This window comes from Cimex lectularius, unplaced genomic scaffold, assembly GCF_000648675.2.
Source record: "Cimex lectularius strain Harlan isolate CLEC.00 unplaced genomic scaffold, Clec_2.1 scaffold25, whole genome shotgun sequence".
Taxonomy (NCBI): Eukaryota; Metazoa; Arthropoda; class Insecta; order Hemiptera; family Cimicidae; genus Cimex; species Cimex lectularius.
In genome coordinates, this window is record NW_019392633.1 from 2,489,220 (window position 1) to 2,509,991 (window position 20,772).

The following is a 20,772-nucleotide window of genomic DNA, read 5'->3' on the forward strand; positions in this document are numbered from 1 at the left end:
AAAAACTTTAAAAGTTCCCTCGCACTCTCAGAGAGGTGACAGTTGAATAGTCTCTGTTGGGCCCTGTCATCCACTCAGCAGAAGGGATTCAATGGACTGTTGGCTGTACGGAACCTGCGCCGGTAAGCGTTGCCATGCCTGTGTCGTTATTTGGATTGAAACCGCGATTTTCTGGCTCGATCCTCAATCTTTAGAAACGCTGGGCTAGCCTTCCTTTAGTGCTTTTGTCCCACCTTCCCTGCCATCCATCTATCCAAACTGTAAAACGTCCCGGATCACCTTCCTAGAACCATCTCGTCAATCTCTACGTGAGGCATCCAAGCTCACCATTGTAGCCTCATGTCCATCTTTTAGCTGTCGGTCTGCAAATCTACAATGGAGGACAATGTCGATTGGTGGGGCAGAAGCAAGGATTTGCAAGGGGAACGAGAGTAGGGACTAATAAGCTTTTGTCGTTCTCAGGAGCGCAACTCTTTGACTCTGCTCAACGATGCGTCTACTCCTAATTAATAATTTTGTTCCCCAAGTAGCTCCTCCAGACGTGGCAATGGGAAGTTTACGCTTTTGTAAGTGATAGATAGGACCAATGACTCAGTACCATTCCGATTTCGCTATCAGTTTCGAGAAGGCATGTATTAGGTTATTTACGTTTTCCAAACTATCGTCAGCAATCAAGATAAAATTCATAAAATACGTGAACGTTGTCTTTTTTACAAGGTTACAAGGTACGATTATACTTACAATGCTACAAACTCACCAGGAAATTGAGCTTTAGTGGCAACATCAGTTACGCAAACGTCTTTAAATAGCGGCTACGTTATTTGAAAGACGTTAAATATAATGGTAAACTCCACTAGTTTTCGTGGTCCGCTTGACCAATTAATATCTTTTAATTAATTAAGGTTTTTAGTTAAGCTAGAAAAGTCAGTGTCACGAGCAGGATTCGAACCCACGACCTTCGGCAAGATACACACTTGAGCTATCGTGACTATACTCCCCCCTAACATGGCACACTTTTTTCTTTATCTTGCTGTAGATTTATATTGTTTAATAAATTTTTCATCACGTTTTAAGCCAAATTAGCTTTTTTTCGGTTATTCTCCCTTGCAACTTTTTCAACTTCGTCAAATGCGAACATACGGTTTTGATTGAGATAACCCTGTTGTTAATTGTTTACTATTCATACTGTCAGCTTGCTTTTTTGGTACAAATTTTATGGTCTTACCGATATATGATTTATTGCATGAGCACATAATTTTTAATACTACATTGTGCTGTAAACTATTTTGTATTTTATTTACTTTTTTATTCCGATAATCAACATTTTAACATTTTTACTGATATAGCAATAACATTTATTGAAGACCACTTGTGTTTTTATTATTTTTATTTCGCTTTCGGTAGAGTAAGTACATTTACAATACCCAAATAACCAGTACTTCACACCTTAATCTCTAATATCCTTGTTTTCAATCGTTACTTTATTGAAAAATAATAATTTTTTTGTTTTTAATGATATTTTTAACCAAATTATTCGAAATATGTACAAATTAAACAAAACACTGGTTGCTTCATTTCATATTCTTAAAAACCTAACCACAACGCTTGGAATATATATTTTTATCATAATCGGAATATCAACCGATGAATCTTCGGCAATACGAACTTTCTCTATATTGTACAAAAGGGACAAAAATGAACATTCTCTAAAACTCACTACTTTTCGTGGTCCGCTTGACCAATTAATATCTTTCAATTAATTAAAGTTTTTAGTTGATATAAAAAGTCTGTGTCACGAGCGGGATTCGAACCCACGACCTTCGGCTAGATACGGACACTAACTTCCCACCTCTACCCAACCTTTCCAATTTTCCCTCCTTTTTGCCATTTTTCAAATGTCGTGTAATCTATTTGATTCTCGGCGACAAATGAAATGGCCTCGGAGAGTTTTATTGAAGGTATACTTCATTTTAACTTATTAAATTCACTAGTTTTCGTTGTCCACTTGACGAATTAATATCTTTCAATTAATTAAGTTTTTTAGTTGAGATAAAAAATGAAATAAATAAATAAAAATAAAATAAAAGATAATTTTTAAAAAAGGTGGGAAGTTAGTGTCCGAGTGGATAGAAGTCAAGAAGGTCGTGGGTTCGAATCTCGCTCGTGATACTGACTTTGTTATCTCAACTAAAAACCTTAAATAATGGTAAACCTTGAAATAACGGAAACGTTTAGCAAAATCTCTCTATTGATCTGAATAAAACTTTCTAACAAAATAAAAATATTCTGACATGTAGAATTAAATAATGAATCGTTCGAGCTTCTTTTTCCAATACGTGAAATATTACAGGAAGGCCAATAATTTTCCCGAAAATTCCCCTTCTATAAATTATCGTCCGGCAATTAACAAACTTTTGAACATTTTTTCTCGTTGCGTGGATAATTTATCGTATCGCCTTGGGATAGATTTAAAATAAAAACGCCCCGGAGGAAGGGTCAGCGAGACCGCTTCATAATTTAAATAAAGTGCCGCGTTGCAATAAGTTCACTTCTGAGAAATGCCGGATCCCCGCGGATCCTTCTAAGATATAACGTGGAAGGGGAGTTAGTTCCACCTCGATTTGCATTGAATTAAATTTACCGAGCTGAGCCGGCGTGCATGTAAATTGCGCCAGAGACGCGAACGCCCCTTTGGGATGTTGTAAACGTTGAATTTGCACGTCCACTAAAATTACATGCCAATTAATGATTAATTAATTCGAAATCCAGGAAACGAATTCCGTTTATGTTGGCTGAGATAATATTTGATTAGTTGAAACTCTTGCATAATTCTAATCGATAAATTCACGTTTTCGCATTTTAAAATGAGTAAAATTTAACTCCACCCATAAATTATTACGATAGCATCGCAATGAGAACTGTTCGCTTACATCAACATGCATGTAATGAGAAGGGGAAATCTATTTTACATGAATTTATAATATTCAATGTCATTGGTTTTCACAGAAGCATTAGGTATTAATAGAATATAACATATTTGACCATTTACACGCAGTTGTAGATGGAATACGTTTTTGCAGCTAGCTGTGAAAAATCTTCTAAAAGTCAGTTTTACTTTAAATCTAGTAGGCAAAACATGAACTTAATCAACATCCTAAATAAAGTGTAATCGTGTTCTGATCATAAAACTTAGTTCGACTTCCAGAAGTGGAGAAAAAAAATTGTTTCTAACAAGCACTTAATTACATATAATTTATATTTCAATTAATTAAGGTTTTTAGTTCAGATAAAAAAGTCAATGCCACGAGCGGGATTCGAACCCACGACCTTCGGCTAGATACGCCGCTACTCTACCACTTGAGCTATCGTGACTTCGATCGACTCGGACACTAACATCCCATCTCAACCCCACCTTTCGAATTTTCCCTCTTTTTCGCATTTTCTAATGTCGTGTAATCTATTTGATTCTCGGCGACAAATGAAATGGCTACGGAAAGATATACTTCAGTTTAATTATTAATCCATTACAGATCGTGGTACGATTGACCAATTAAATTTTTGAATTAATTAATATTTATGAAATTCTATCTAAAACCCAATCAACCAAATAATAAACAAAACACACATACAAACCCAAAACGATAGCCCAAAAACTAACACTAAATGGATCACATGAATGATCTACTTCAAGGATTTAAAGCATGTGCGTATTTCAACAATTGAAATTAACTAGCACACACAAGTACGGTTTAACGTGTAAATGCAGTACTAGCAGAACAATGTATTCCTTCGCTTTGATTGCCATCAGGCGACATGATCGTGGCGTAGAATCCTTGTAGAAGCTTGTACTTTCCATTGAAAGTAAGTATTGAATTTGTCAGCACAAAAGCCCATCTCCTGCCGAGATATATCTCCGTCATAGGGGCGTTATCTTCAAAACGACGAAGTTGGCATTAAAATGATGTCCGTAAACACAACGAAAGTCGAAAGACTTCTAAGACACCTGACGAAAATAACATGCTGTGGCATGCTAAACCAGAGAGAAATAAATCAGCAAGACAACAATAAAATAAAGTTACAAAGAAAAATAAGATCATTCAGGGAAAATAATCGGAATATCAACCGATGAATCTTCGGCAATACAAACTTTTTCTACATCGTACAAAAGGGGCAAAAATGATCATACTCTAAAACTCACTAGTTTTCGTGGTACGCTTGACCAATTAATATCTTTCAATTACTTAAGGTTTTTAGTTGAGATAAAAAAGTCAGTGTCACGAGCGGGATTCGAACCCAGGATCTTCGGTTAGATTCGCCGCTACTCTACCATTTGAGCACCTCGACCCACTCGGGCACTAACTTCCTTCGGCTAAATACGCAGTAACTTTACCACTTGAGCTATATTGACTTCGATCCACTCGGACACTAACTTACCCATCTCAACCCCACCGTTTAAATTTTTTCTCCTTTTCGCCATCTTTCAAGTTTTTAAATCAACTAAAAACTTTAATTAATTGAAAGATATTAATTGGTCAAGCGAACCACGAAACTAGTGAAATTAACGATTTAAAAGAATTTTACAGATAGCAATGTTGGCTACAAGACTGATACAATTCCTAACTACTCAACTAGCCTACTGGTAATACGCCGCTACTCTACCACTTGAGCTATCTTGACCTCGATCCAGTCAGACACTAACTTCCCATCTGATGACCACCGAAAGGTAGCCTGAACCAGAAACTAGTCGGACCGGATTGATCTAAATTAAAATGTTAATGAATCGGTATATAAGAGTACTTATTAGCTTCAATAACAAAAACCAATCGTTTTCTGATCATAAAACTTAGTTTCACTTCCAGAAGTGGAGAAAAAAAATTGTTTATAACAAGCACTTAATTTCATATAATTTATTATTTCCAATTAATTAAGGTTTTTAGTTGAGATAAAAAAAGTCAGTGCCAAGAGCGGGATTCGAACCCACGATCTTCGCCTAGATACGCCGTTGTTTTACCACTTGAGCTAACGTGACCTCAATCCACTCGGACACTAACTTACCCATCTCAACCCCACCTTTTTGAATTTGCCATCCTTTTTGCCATTTTTCAAATTTCATTTGTCGCCGAGAACCAAACAGCTTAAACGTCATTTGAAAAATGGCAAAAAGGAGGGAAAATTCAAAAAGGTGGGGTGGAGATGGGAAGTTAGTGTCCGAGTGGATCGAAGTGACGATAGCTCAAGTGGTAGAGTAACGTTGTATTTAGCCGAAGTCGTGGGTTCTAATCCCGCTTGTGACACTGACTTTTTTTTATCTTAACCAATACCTTCGAAAGAATAAATAATTCATTGAAAGAAGTAATTTGGTCAATTGAGTACGAAAACGTAAATGGTAAATATCAATTTTGATCAGATATTGAGACAGGAGAAGCATTCACCTCAGAAACACCTACCTACGTTCAAAACCTTTTCATATGGTATTTTCGTACAATATATGAAAGTATGTACTGCAGTACTTTTGATTTTAGAATGAATATTTTATGAAAAGCTATTTCATTAAGCTTTGTTTGCACATTCTGTATCTCTTACCATACTTCTCATTTAAAAGTATACAAATATCTCATTAAGAAAGTATATTGCGGATTGTTTACCTCGGGTATTTAACTGTCTTAAAGAAACACCATTATATCACATTTAAATACTTGTTCGTCCTTATTGCCTGGAAGTAGATTAAAGGAAGCACGCATGGACAGAAGTATTCTGTTTGGACTAACACAAGGTTTGTTTGAAGAGATCGTTTAATCGATAAATTTCTTTCGCGCCCAATAAATATTTACGTTAAACGCACAACACTGGTTTTATTTTCATTATTGAAGGGGTATGATGGATTTACTCTAAAATTAAAAATAGCGAAACAATAAAACTAGATTTACTTTGGCCGAGTTATTGTGGAAATAAAATTGGATTGGTCGTAAATCCTTTAAAAATTGACCTTTAGAAGAATATAAACGGAACAGATGATACAATCTGGTTCGGTTTTCTTTTCCTTTTTCATTTTATTACGGGAGTATATTTGCCCATACAGGGCCGCTGGATTCGAACCTGGGGCCTTTATCTTAAGATTATGAGCGCCGTGTCAACGCCTTAATTGTTGCGGCCACGGACACCCTCTTTCCAAACCTTTAATAAACATTTCAACTGAATGTTAAGTAAATCTGTAAATCTGCTGAATGTGTGAAGTATGTACCTACAAAATCTTTTCCTCTTTCTGAAAAAACCACACAGTTAGGTGTATTTTGTAAGAAGAGAAACAGTTTCTTTAGAAACATTTTGTTTACTAAACTGTTAACCAGCTCACGCGCACATACGAACATTCACTTTTATAAATAATATATCGATGTAGAGGATAATGAAGGAATATCAAGTACTCCACTACCCTGACGGTATTCAGGGATTCACAGTAAATAGGAAAGATTGTATTTAAGAGTGAGTGAGAGTGGCTGGAGGACTGTTTGCGTTCGGGGCTGGAATGACCTTGCTGTTGATACCGCCTGGAGCCCAGCTTCAGTGGCTGGACTGCTAAGAAAAAACAACGGAACATCTGTTCGGACGTGAATAGTTTTAGCAGGTTAGCTTTCTTTCCAGGGACCTTTCGACCGGTTCCGTGGGTGAAATATGTACTTAAAATAATATCTGACCTGGCGTTTTGGTCTGCTGCGTTCCGCTTTTGATATTCCCCATAGTCCGTCTTCTTCGGTTCCGGTTTTGTTCCATCGATGAATCCAATGCGTCATTCTTGATGAAAATCGCCTGCATTTGACCAATTTGAATTTTTCGTTCGACAACTGGTCAATTCTCGCAGAAATCTCGCCATCATTTCTGAGGCCTTAACCTATTAAATCAATTTTCAATTAATTAATATTTATGAAAGGTATTGGTTAAGATAAAAAAAAATCAGCGTCACGAGAGGACTACTAAATACGCCGCTACTATATCACTTGAGCTATCGTGACTTCGATTCACTCGGACACTAACTTCCCATCACAACCTCACCTCTCGAATTTTCCCTCCTTTTTGCCATTTTTTTTGTGCCATTGTGGGGCTATTGAAATCACTGTTGAAAAAGATACGTTTGTTCAAAGAGTATACTGTGCTCTTTGAACTCAAGCTCAACTTTTCAAGATAACCCAAGAGAGAGAACTGCAGAAATTAATCGATTAGCAAAAGTTTGGCGGCCACTCCAACATATGTATTTAATTATTCAGAAATCGTGAGATGCGGTCTGGTGTAATGTAGGTTTCAGAAAAACATTTTCTTTATCGTGCCAACGTTTCGATCTTCATTGAGATCATCTTCAGGGCTCAAAGTGTTTGACTTCTGTGTAATTGTGCCATTCTTGCGCGTCGTGTTGAGAGTGCCAATGCGATATTGCTGTTTTATGTTTATATAAGTTGGATTTTGAAAGGGTGGGGAATGCTGAAGCATAGTGAAAGCACTATGCTTTCCGAGGTGTCGGCCCGGTTTAATAAAGTTGTAGCCGAGGACCTGTTGATAGAGGACCGAATTTTCACTCCTCACGGATTTTAGCCATAGTCACGTCTTATGGCTTTATCAGGAGCACCGTGAGGATCAAACATCGGCAGCGGGGTACACATTAGTCCCATTTCCCCAAAGACACCCATCTCTGAAAGAATAACGCTTCCGTTTATACGCTATTCGAGCAGGGGGAGGTTTCGTAATTTTATAATTTTGTCACGCCTTGCATAAATACTGGCGTCCCCGACCTCATACAATCTGTTCAGACAACTTCAACCTTGTATTCGGCCATTTGTCTTAAATGTGTTTGCCTTTTTTCTTTATAAGTCGTATTTTTCTCGAAAACAGGCGACATTCCGCTATTAAATAAATTTACAAATTCTGTATGTTTTTGGATAGTTTAGCAAGTAGAGTTTATGTAAAAGAAAAAATAAAGTGCTTAAACTACACAATTAAAACCAGAGGTTTTTGACCATACTTTTTCCAAGAATCTCCTGTTTTATTTATTTATTCATTTATAAACGCTCAATTCAAATAATCCTCTAACATGTACAAAATTCTTCGGTAATCACAATGTTTAAAAAATATAGAAAAATTCTATCAAAAATTGTACATAAAGGAACAAAATAACAAAGCCTATTGCTCTAAAATATAATAAAAATTAATAAAGTAATAATACAAAAATATACACGTATAAATAAATGTGTGACAAAGAAAAATGACTGAGTCTGTAATATATTTTTTTCTTTCCAAAAGGAAGATCGGGGATGAGGCCAGGAATTACGAAATGAATGTTTTTTCCTGGCCTCATCCCCGATCTACCTTTTGGAAAGAAAAAAATATATTTTAACTGAGAAGGCTGATCAATCACCAAAGAAAATATTACTGAGTCTAAAGATGAAATATGAAAAATAAATGGTGAAAAATTTTCATTTACTATCATTTTTCAGTACTAGTCGGCTGATTAGTTGCTTGTAAGTAATGAAGTGAGGTATGAAAATCGATTAAAATATAATATAGTGTTGTAATAGTACTAAGGGGGCGTCGGTGGCCGCGTTTGACACGGCGCTCATCACTGCAAGGTAAAGGTCCCGGGTTCGAATCCAGCGGCCCTGCAATCGAACCGGACATACTTACAAATGGGTTATTTTTCAAAAACACCGGCACGCTGAGGGTTTATGTACCTCTGCTGTTGCGAACCCTCGAAAAAAATTAGTACTAAATAGTGAGTGAAGGAAAAGCAGTTAGAATGAGAAATGTCATGATTGATTGAATTTTTTTTCGTAGTGCAGATTTAGCAGGAATTCTTTAGCACCACCACTAAGCCATTTACAAAAACGATGAAGAGATAGATATAAATAAAAGCCCTGAGGCAAACCTGATGTGAGCATGAAGCGGCGTGATTTTAATGGCTTCAATTTAACACACAGGTAATCTCTTTTCAACATATGTCAAATATCATCTCAGCATAAAATCACTAGCACCAAAAAAAGGTTACTGTATCGGAAAATGTACACAAGATCTACCTTCAAGTTATCAACTATAAACGACTGGTAATAAGAAGATTGGTAGTAAAATCGACCCTTTGTAAAACAATGTATGTAATTTTGGAATATTAATTTATTGGTATAAAGGTGATTAAGTTTAACAAGTAGTTTACAAAAGGTTTCGCTATGAAACTCAAAATAGTGGTTGGTCTGTAGTATGCAATGTTTGTCTCAAATTTTAAAAATAATTCAATAGTTTCCGTGGTCCGCTTAACTAATTAATATGTTTTAATTAATGAATGTTTTTAGTTGAGATAAAACAAGGAGGGAAAATTCAAAAACGTGGGGTTGAGATAGGAAGTTAGTGTCCGAGTGAATCGAAGTCACGATAGCTCAAGTGGTAGAGAAACGGCGAATTTAGCCGAGGGTCGTGGGTTCGAATCCCGCTCGTGGCACTGACTTTTTTTTATCTCAACTAAAAACCTTAATTAATTTAAAAATAATATGGCTGCATGTGAGACCCTCAGGATATGTCCCAAGTATGAGACATTTGTAGAAAAAAATAGCCAAGAATGGGATTAAAGTTGAGGATAGTTTGGGAAGTATATAACGAAGATCAGAACTTTTGTCAATATCTAGAAAAAGCAGTTTCTTTTCAAAAGCTGAAAACTAAAATAAATGAGGTCACGGTCCTTTCGTAAGTTGTGTTAGAAAAGAAACGTGATTGGAGTCAAATACAAACTTTATGAACATTTAGTATGAAATAAAAGTGTGACTATAATTAGAAGCGTTTTGCACATACGTATAAACTGGTAAAATCTTGTATTAATTTTCTTAAGTAAGCATAGATTATTATTATTCTGAAAACGTGAGATGCGGTCTGAATTTTTGAATAATTATCGACTAACGGTCACTAATCACCACACATTATTATTATTTTTTTTAAGAAATCGATTATTGTAATTTGTTTGTAAATCGTTAAAAAAATATGTTCCATGAACCTCATTACGACAGTTACTTTCTGAATCTTTTTTGGGCTTTACAGAAATTTATTAATCTCTCCACATACATATTATAAGAACGAGACGAGTTAAATAGTTTTAAGCTGGTTTTAGCTTAGTATAATAATTATACTAAGCTAATATATAATAATTTATTATTTTCAATATGTTTCGTTAATTAAGGTTTTTAGTTGAGATTAAAAAGTCAGTGTCAAGGGCGGGATTGGAACCCACGATCTTCGGCTAGATACGCCGCTCCTCTACCACTTGCGCTAACGCGACCTCGATCCACTCGGGCACCAACTTCCCATGTCAACCCACCTTTTCAAGTTTCTCTCCTTAAAAAATTAACAGCGGGAAGATTGGTCAAAACTTCGTTATAAAAAATTAATATAATCCTACCGTCTTTCCTCCATTAAAAAATACAAATCGTGTTTTGATCTAAAAACGTTTCATGTATGACAATTTATAATATCCAATATGCAATAAGATTTTTTATGTTTTTGAGGTTGGCGAGTTGATAAATCTGTAGTTTATAGTCTTCTGATCTTACTTTGCATAATTTAACTGCTTTTTACACATAGTCACCACTGAAGATGACCATCGAAAGGTAGCCTGAACCGAAGTGTCGAAGCGGATTGATCTAAATTAAAATGTTGAATCGGTATATAAGAGGTTATCTTATTAGCTTCATTAACAAAAACTAATCGTGTTCTGATCATAAAACTTAGTTTGATTTTCAGAAGTGGTGAAAAAAATTTGTTTGTAACAAGCACTTAATTACATATAATTTATATTTCAATTAATTAACCTTTTTAGTTGAGATAAAAAGTCAGTGTCACGAGCGGGATTCGAACCCACAGTCTTCGGCTAGATACGCCGCTGCTCTACCACTTGAGCTATGTTCACTTGGATACACCTCAATCCACTTGGATACTTCCCATCTGAACCCCACCTTTTTTAATTTTCCCTCCATTTGCCATTTTTCAAATAGATTACACGACATTTGAAAAATGGCAAAAAGGAGGGAAAATTCAAAAGGTGAGGTTGAGATGGGAAGTTAGTGTCCGAGCGGAATTAGTCACGAAAGCTCAAGTGGTAGAGCAGCGGCGAATGTAGCCGAATGTCGTGAGTTCGAATCCCGCTCGTGACACTGGCTTTTTATCTCAACTAAAAACCTTAATTATGTAAATAACCTCAAATTACGAGATGTATACTTTATGAGTACAGGTAGTAATATTTTTTTAATAAAAAAAAGTTAGGGTTGAATTCCTTGAGACATAACGCTCAGGTTTAGAACATTGCCACATGTCTTCATAATCAAATCGATTTGTTTAAATTTTCTTAAAGTTAAACTTCGATCCACCCGGACAGATGGCAGCAAAAATGGCAAAAGGAGGGAAAATTCAAAAGATGGGGTTGAGATGGGAAGTTAGTGTCCGAGTGGATCGAGGTCACGATAGCTCAAGTGGTAGACCGGCAGCGTATCTAGCCGAAGATCGTGGGTTCCAATCCCGCCCTTGACACTGACTTTGTTCTCTCAACTAAAAACCTTAATTAAATTAAACATATTAATTCGTCAAGCGGACCACGAAAACTAGTGAATTATTTTTAATATAATACCAGCAAGCATTGAAAATTTTTTTTCTTCTTGATTGCTCGATATTTAAGTTAGGGACTGTAGGTCATTGAGCACGCAGATTGCGATGATTAAATATAAAACCGAAATACCGACATGCCAGGCCATTTTTTATACTTCAATAATTGAAATTGTAAAGTTCAACTTGTATGATGGGGGGGGGGGCTTTCCGCGCAAACATACCCTATCTTACACGTACATTCACTTTAAAAGAGGCGATAAATCACGGCCCAATGTTGACTGTACAAAGGCCGAGAGAAAACTTTATTTATTATTTATGAAGAGGAGGTTGGTTCAGTTTCAAATACATCGCGAGTGATAAGTCGGACGGTTCGTAGCCATGTTTGTTTTACGAATATATTGGGCGTTTGTCTATACGAGGCCGTGTTTGTCTTCTTTGAAAAGATATTCCATTTAAAAAACAACAGCTGTAATCAAATGTGTGCGAAAATTATAGTCATAGTAAACGTTGGATGAAAAACGAGACGAGCAATGAAAAAAACGACGATACGACCACTGGATTTCATAACAGTCTATTTAAATATTTTTTCGCAATCCATTGTTTCGTCGCTATTGTAAGTCAAATCTGTACAAAAGGTTCTCACCCCGGCATAGCCCGTGGAATTTTAATTGAGAATAATTTGAGAAAGTTTTGTAAAAGGGTCTCGATCCCTTGCCAGCGATGCCCAACGGGTGGACATGTTGAGAGTCCCTGTCGTTTAATTACAGGAATATTTTTAATTAATGACAAATCATTTAGGTGGTCAGACACATTTAGGCATTTCTCAATCACTACCGCTGGATCTGGTAGGCCAAAATGTTAAAATCATCTGTTTTACAGATCACCGTGTAAGATTTTGGACAAAGTCTTTCCCTGGTATAAAGCGATAAGAAACAATCATTAGCTGAACAGAATAACAATAACAATAAACCAGTAACAGAAAAACTGGCAGAGTTTTCGTAAGAATGGAAATGGGTAGGACAGACATGTTTGACATTGCCAGATAGTCATAAAAAAACCTGGAAGACCTTGCATGAGATGGAAGATGTGGAAAAAACTTAGGCTAGAGATAAAACAAGATAAGGAGTAGTGAAGAAATCATGAATGAAAAATACAACAAGAATGAACAGGCGCATTAGGTAAAACCCAAGTACAAAGACAAAAGAATCATCTCTCACGACCTCATAAAAGAAACTTGCTTCCCGTGGTCTGTCACCCACTCTGAGGAATGATAAAATACGCTCTTGTATCGTACGCTTCACAGTTGAAAAGCAAAGGATCGTAAACTATACCAAGTCCCTGCAGTCCCCGTCATGCGACGTGGTTCTTTTGGTGGATGTAAGAGGCACGAAATTATGAGCAGAGACTTTTCACGCGACAACATTACCCAAAAGCAACTCCCCTCTAAGAAAAATACTGGGTCCTGTAGACCTGACCTCTTTAAGCACAAAGCTCCACTGGTAGATCCTGGAAATGGCTAATCTCTACAGACTAGAGAGGATAAGCAGACCAAAATGATCGGTAACGACTAAATTAGAAATCTGTCACTCCTTAGACTACATGGAGAAATCTCACAAGAAATAACGTTAGCAGGGGGCGTCGGTGGCTGCAAGGTTTAGTCGTTGACACGGCGCTCATCACTGTAAGGTGAAGGTCCCGGGTTCGAATCCAGCGGCCCTGCATTCGAACCCGACATACTTACAAATGGGCTTTTTTTCAAAAACACCGGCACCTCGAGGGTTTATATGACCTCTGCTGTGGCGAACCCTCGTAAAAAGAAAAAAATATAAAAAAATAACGTTAGTTGTAACAACTGTCGTATTTAAAAACGGGAAATTTTGCTTCTGGGCAAAAAACTAAAATCAGTGTATGTGGTATCAGGCTGTAAAGTAGTATGCTGGAAAATGGTTTTGTCTAATTCAATTATTGTATGTACAACTTTCTGAAATATTCCAGTAGTTATTGTATGTAACCAAACCTAAATCTTGCTACCCGGAATAGCCAAAAATCTAAGCATGAATAGGGCAGTTCCAACGGAAAATTACTCATAATCACTTCTCCAGTGATATAATCATCTTCAGGGCTTCGGATTTACAAACATTGTTTACATTTAATAATGTAAATAATTTTTTCCACATTCTACATGTATTTGTTAAATTTAAACAATGTTTGTAAATCCCAGGCCCTGAAGATGATCTCAATAAAAATCGAAACGTTGGCACGATTAAGAAAATGTTTTTCTGAAACCTACATCACACCAGACCGCATCTCACAATTTCTAAATAAATATCGATTAACGGTCACTAATCACCACACAATGTACATTAATTTCGAATATGAAACACTTGTAATCGCAAAGAACTTTTTCAAAAGTCAAAATCCAAAACAAGATTTTTTTCAAATAGTGAATGGATATGCAGCCCATTATGTGACGGTTATATAGCCATGACAATCTACACGAGGTCAGAAGGTAAACAATAAAAAGGGGAGGAAAGTTATCCTGATGGGCATTTTAGAAAACATGCCGGCGCTATTTTCCGATTCAGGGCAAGGTTGATCCCTGGTGATAGAAAGGTGGCGGAGATGAAATATTCAACTTGCTCTAAACACCCTGGGCCGTCCCGGCTTTTTACAGCCCGATTTTTACAAGTCTTTCCTCGAAATGCAATCACCGTCATCGTGTCATTCAGTTTTCAGCTGAAACCTCGCAACGCTAAACGGGCCCTTCTCATAAATTATCTGCGAGGGACGGACTGGTTTCAACAGCCGCCGGTTCGATTATTTAACAGATTCGGCCTTTTAGGCGGTTCTCGGCCCTTCTGCAGCACTAAATTATCCAATCCTCACTTTTGAGATATCAAAGTTGAATAAAATAACATTTTCAACTAGAATCATGCCATTTAACTGGTTATTATACTAGGTAATATTCACATTTTAAATCGACAAGACCCTTAATCCGACAATGACGTGATAAAGTCGATGGAGATGTACCATTTGAACAGTCCATATTTAATAATCATAAAAAAGACGATTAATAAAATGAAAAGGCCAGCCACTGAGGACGGCGAATTGACGGCCAAATTACAAATATTTTGGTAGTTGGTTATCTCTTTCTTTCTGTTCTCGTGCATTCTTTGATAAGAAGGTTAAAGCCTTTTCCTTTTTTCCACTCTTTCGAATTTTGAGCTAAAATCGAGAACGGTTGGGAAGATACAAGGCTAACACCACAAAATATGGACCAAATGGAATCCTACTTTTAACTTTGATCTTTAAAAATATACGACGAGACTTCACATGAGGACAGAAGATTGGAAAACAGATCTGGCCGAGACTTACGATGACAAATTCCGCACCAGTTTATGGTAGTCCAAAATCCGGCAGTATTAAAACGACTCCGTTCTTACATATAATAATAATAATAATAATGCTTTATTTAACTATAATCAACATCGACGACTTCAGAGCATAAAATCAGGTCTAGATTCTCGGCAACTATAAAGTGGCCAAGCGAAGAAAGTACTTATGTATACCGGGGTAAGTGACAAATACCCGTGGTTTTATTAAATTAAACGAAATTCTGCCAGTATAGGAAATTGGCCTAAAAATTGCATTAAAGTTTCATTGTATGGTATTAATTATCTCTCTATGGATCCCTCAATGTAGAAAAAGGTTTAAAAATTTAATTCAAATTTAAATTAAAGGGGAATTTAAAAGAAAAAAGAACTGGTTGTGAAATGATATCAACTGCATTGGGAAAAAAACTAACAATTTATTAAAACTAGAAAATAAAATTAAAACTTTGTCAATAAAACAATTTGGAAAAACGTAACAAAAATAAAAATAACCTTTTAAAAATGAAATTGAGATAGGTCAGTGTCTATTCTGATTTACAATTTAAAAAAATATAACTAGTCTCCAATACTATACACACACATAAACAATACAATATTGATAAAATATACAAAATATTGATTGCTCTTCTTTTTTCCTTTTTTTGTCCAATTTCTTTTATTTTCGAAAGTTCGATCCGATCTGCCGTTCTGATTGGCGGGTATTTTCCAATTTTATTGTCATAATTAATTAAGGTTTTTAGTTGAGATGAAAAAAGTTAATGGCACGAGCGGGATTCGAACCCACAATCTTCGGCTAGATACGCCGCTGCTCTACCACTTGAGCTATCGTGACCTCGATCCACTCGGACATCAACTTCCTATCCAACCCCACCTTTTGAGTTTTCCCTCCTTTTTGCCATTTTTCAAATGTCGTGTAATCGGGTTGGATTCTCGACGACAAATGAAATGGCCACGGAGAGCTTTAGTGAAGTGTACTTCATTTTAATCATTAAATTCACTAATTTCGTGGTCCGCTTGACCAATTAATACATTACAATTAATTAAGGTTTTTAGTTGAGATGAAAAACGACATTTGATAGGAAGTTGATGTCCGAATGGATCGAGGTCACGATAGCTCAAGTGGTAGAGCAGCGGCGTATCTAGCCGAAGATCGTGGGTTCGAATCCCGCTCGTGCCATTAACTTTTTTTCATCTCAATTAAAAACCTTAATTAATTGTATTGTATTAATTGGTCAAGCGGGCCACGAAATTAGTGAATTTATTGTCATAATCGATATTGTAGTTACATATCGAACAAAGATTATTATAATTTTGTCTCTAGGGTTTGATGAATGAAGTTTATCATTTTGGTTCTTAATTTAAAAAATAAGCTACCCTTATTATTACAGAAATGGTTGATGCAATCTAGACCATGGTGTAACTGTTTGCAAGAGAGGTGGAATCTTGCTGCAGATACATTGGCCACTTATCTAACCCTTTTCTTTGAACCTGAGCTTCTCCAAATGTTACAGCGATGCCACCAATATATTCAGTACGGAATCTGTTCGTTTCCGAATCTGTATTCATGGAGATTTCGAGTTCCTGGGTTTTCCAACCAGACCTATACCCAACCAGTCTTTAACCTCCCATTTTCGTGAATAACCAAATTAGCCAGGTTGTTATGATCATTGAATTGGCTATAAAAATGGAATATCATTTAAATCGATCGCATAATTGGGCATATTTTGAAAATATTTTTTCACTGCTAGCCGTTGATTTTTTTTTAACTTGCATATTTTCTAAACTCTCAAACTTGCGCTGCGTAACATTCCATTGAACGTGTGACTGCCTGAAACACTTTCCACAAAACCCAAAACTACTTTTTTTTAATATTTTCCACAAAGTTCAATTAAAGTCTAATTTGGCTAGTTTTATTTTGTTCATCAAATGTATCGTGAAATTTAACTGTGATCTCAACGAGATCCCCAAATATTTATGTTTCAACTATTTCTAAAATTTCATTTTTAAACTTCCACCTTTCGTTTGGCCGTAAATTACGTTTATTCTTTTTATCATAATTTTTGATTTAGCGGTATTAACTGCAACTTGTGAAATTCAACTGTGATGTCAATGAGACTGCAACAGTTCCGTGACTGACTGGCAAACAACGCACAGACCAAACCACTGGATCTAAAGGGCTGAAATTTCGACAATGCATTCCTATAATCACAAGGATAGCCGCTAAGAAAGGATTTTTTAAAATTCCATCCTTTAGGGTATCATATGAAAAATTATGTATCATGTATAGGCCGAAGTAAACTGAAGAAGAAAAGAATTTGAGAAACCATACATTATATTAGAAAGCCATTCTAGCACTCTGCATCCCATTAAAATGATGCATAAAACCAGAGAGCCGCGTCGACGTCGCGGTAAAATATAGTATTATATTCACTAGTTTTCGTGGTCCGCTTGACCAATTAATTAATATCTTTCAATTAATTAACGTTTTTAATTGAGATAAAAATTTAATTTAAAATTTTCTAGTATTTATATATTTCAACTATTTTTAAAATTTCCTTTTTAAATTTCCAGCTTTCGTTTGGTCGTAAATTGTTTTTAAATATCATATTTTTTTATTTGGCGGTATTAACATTAAACTATCAGTATCCACAATACATTTATAAATCTTCTATAATTTTTTGTAAAACGAAAGGAAAGGATTACCAGCAATACCATATCATCAGCGTACATTAACAGTTTAATTTTCCTGTTTCTGACTCTAACTCTACCTCCTAAACACTTTGATAGAACATCTATAAATAAAGCAAATAGCGAGGGGCTTAGAACGCATCCTCGTTGGGCGGCAGAAGATGTTGAAAATCATTCCGAAAGGTTTTACCATCCCGGATTGCAGATTTTGTTCTTCGTAAATCCTTACAACGCCCTAATGAATTTATAGTATACACCTAGATTACTCTGTTTGAAAAATAGAGCATTCCGATGTGCAAAGTCAAAGGCGGCGGAAAAATCACCAAACAACACAAATTTTGTTCGTTCTTGTGTATATTTCCAAACTCTCGTGATGTGAATCCTAATGGGCAATACTTTCAGAAATAAAATATATTATATAGTCAATTAATATTACGTAATGCGTGAATGCTGGTCATTGTGGATTTTGGAAAAAATCTATTGTTTTCTTAAAAGATAAATATATTTCAATGCCCACTCCTTTGTCATGTGTTTTTCCGACATATGCAAAAACTGACTTAGTCACAAAAACAAAACGATGCGTGTAAGAAATGTAAAATTTTGGGGGGAAAATCGGCCATAATATATAAGAAAATTTAACACAATATCAGACGATGAAGCGATGTTAGAAATGTCTGTCAGATGTTTGGTGGACTTTTTCTTGCTTGTAATAATGTCTATTTTGCTCGTGATTTTCGTAAGCTTGTGGTCATCGGAATAATCTGTCCCGTCGAACAAGTCGGTTGAGAAATCGTGCTTCAACGCGAACCGCGAGAAAGGCGATTAGCGGAGCACTACGAAGAAACAAAATGCATTATGATCCAGAAGAGTGTTCATCAGAAGAGCAATCTATTTCAGAAAATAAAAGTATGAAACCCTTAAAAAAGCACGACTCGTAACAAAAAGTAATACAGTTAGCAATTTTGTAAAACTTACAAACGCAAGATATAGTTTTTTTAATAATCACAACTATTTCCAAGAAGCAGATGAACACACAATGATCTCGAACAATAAATCCATTACATAAAACTTAGTACTTTTAGCAAATCCAGGTTGTAAAAAAACTAACATCAAACTATCTATTTTTAAACAAGTACAATACTACTGACCATTATTATTTATCAAATACTTGTACAAAATGTGAAATGAAAAAAGCTACAGGGACGGTAACCTTGTTTCCATTATTGTTAAAAACCTTTCTATAAAATAAAGCATTCAATTTACTTAACCATTCTGATAAATCATATGTTCTTACTTGCACAATTGCATTTTTCTTGGAGGTAGTTAAAGCTACATTCCCAAACCTAATAAATATCACACTGTGCCTGGAAACTATAGTCCCAACTATAAACTTCTGTTCAGATGACCTCATCTCATCTCTGAATTACTGCTCTGGCAGCCGGAGTGTTCTGATCATTTGATAGGCAATGTACAAGTGACTAAACAACACTACTGAATAAAACCAATGTGTCTACCTATCTAATGTATGGTTTCCTTTACGTTTTTTCAATTATTTGGTTAGTACAGTCATTTTAGTCGTTTTCCCATACACTTTTTTTGGACATACCATTCATTACTTTTATTCTAGCTAGCTCTTTTTATTTATTTTCTCCTTCATTCTCTATTCTTGACCCCGCTCTCGCTCTCTCTCACCTTCACCCTCTCCCTCTCCCTCTCCCTCCCTCTCACCCCCTCCCTTCCTTTCACTCAGTCTCTCACTCTCTCACTCTCTCTCTCTCTCTCTCTCTCTCTCTCTGTCTCTGTCTCTCTGTCTGTCTCTCGCACTCTCTCTCTCACTCTCTCTCTCTCTCTCTCTCTCTCTCTCTCTCTCTCTCTCTCAGTCTCTCTCTCTCTATGCCTTTTTTCGTGAATGGCAATAGAGGCGTTCACGACCTACATTCACGAAATATTAAAAAAACTATATTCATCCGTTATCTTTCTCACTCTCTCTCCCTCCCTTTCACCTTCTCTCACTCAGTCACTCTTTCCCACTTAATTTTGTCTTTCTTTTCTGACTTTTTCCTCAATCATTCTCTCTCTTTTCCAGCTCAATTTCTTTTTCGTTTTCCTCTCACATTCTCCTCTAGCCCTCTATGTTATTCTTTTCCACACATTTCTCTTTCTCTCTCTCTCTCTCTCTCTCTCTCTCTCTCTCTCTCTCTCTCTCTCTCTCTCTTTTCTCGCTCCCTCTCTTTCTCTCACTCACTCTCTCTCTCTATCTATTTATCCATCTATCCATGTGCCTCTCTATCTATCTATCTGTCTATATATCTCTAGCTTTTCTCATAAATCGTAACAGATGCAGTTCACGACCTAAATTAAAATATATTTTAAAAAAATATATTCGTTCATTCTCTCTCCTCCACTTTTCTCGCTCTCTTTCTCTCTTTCACACATACTCACTTACTCTCTCTTCTGGCTATTGCACCACGGCAATCTTCATTTTTCGAAACAATATTTTTATTTATTTATTAACCGCTGCAAATGTACGACAATTGTAACAAAGAAATAATCTTGAAGCGGGATCAAGTACACTTGGTGACCATAACAGAGGACGGTGTACTGTGGATTAATTTGGTATATGTTGAACAACAAAAGTTGTTTCAGATAAATCCACATGTAATTGAAAACATTTTCAGTACGGTTTCATCCCTTAAATTTGCTTTATGTATTAACTGTATTAACATATAAAACAGATTTAAACAATTTCAAAAGTATTATTAAATTATATTATAACCTTTATGTTTTATTAAAAAAATTCTTGCGTACCTGGAGCCAACCAAATGACTTATCATTAACTCAAAGAAGAAAGATAAAAGTTTGTTCTAGTCAAAACACAACACGATGTATAATACAGACGAGACTTCAATCACAATTAACACGGAAACAACACTCTCATCATTAATGAAACCAGACTAAATACACAGCACAAAACACCGTTGAAGATGGCGTAATACCGACTGACTGATTAATGAAGCAAAATACGGAAAGATCGGAAACGGACAAACTGAAAGTTTTAAAATCTTTAATTTTT

At 35.9% G+C, this 20,772-nt stretch overlaps 1 protein-coding gene across 3 annotated transcripts in view; it reads left to right on the top strand.

Annotated features, from left to right (window-relative positions):
• Positions 1–20,772, top strand: part of LOC106666993 (inactive dipeptidyl peptidase 10) — a 184,723-nt gene that overhangs the window by 42,768 nt on the left and 121,183 nt on the right. The window lies entirely within an intron of this gene.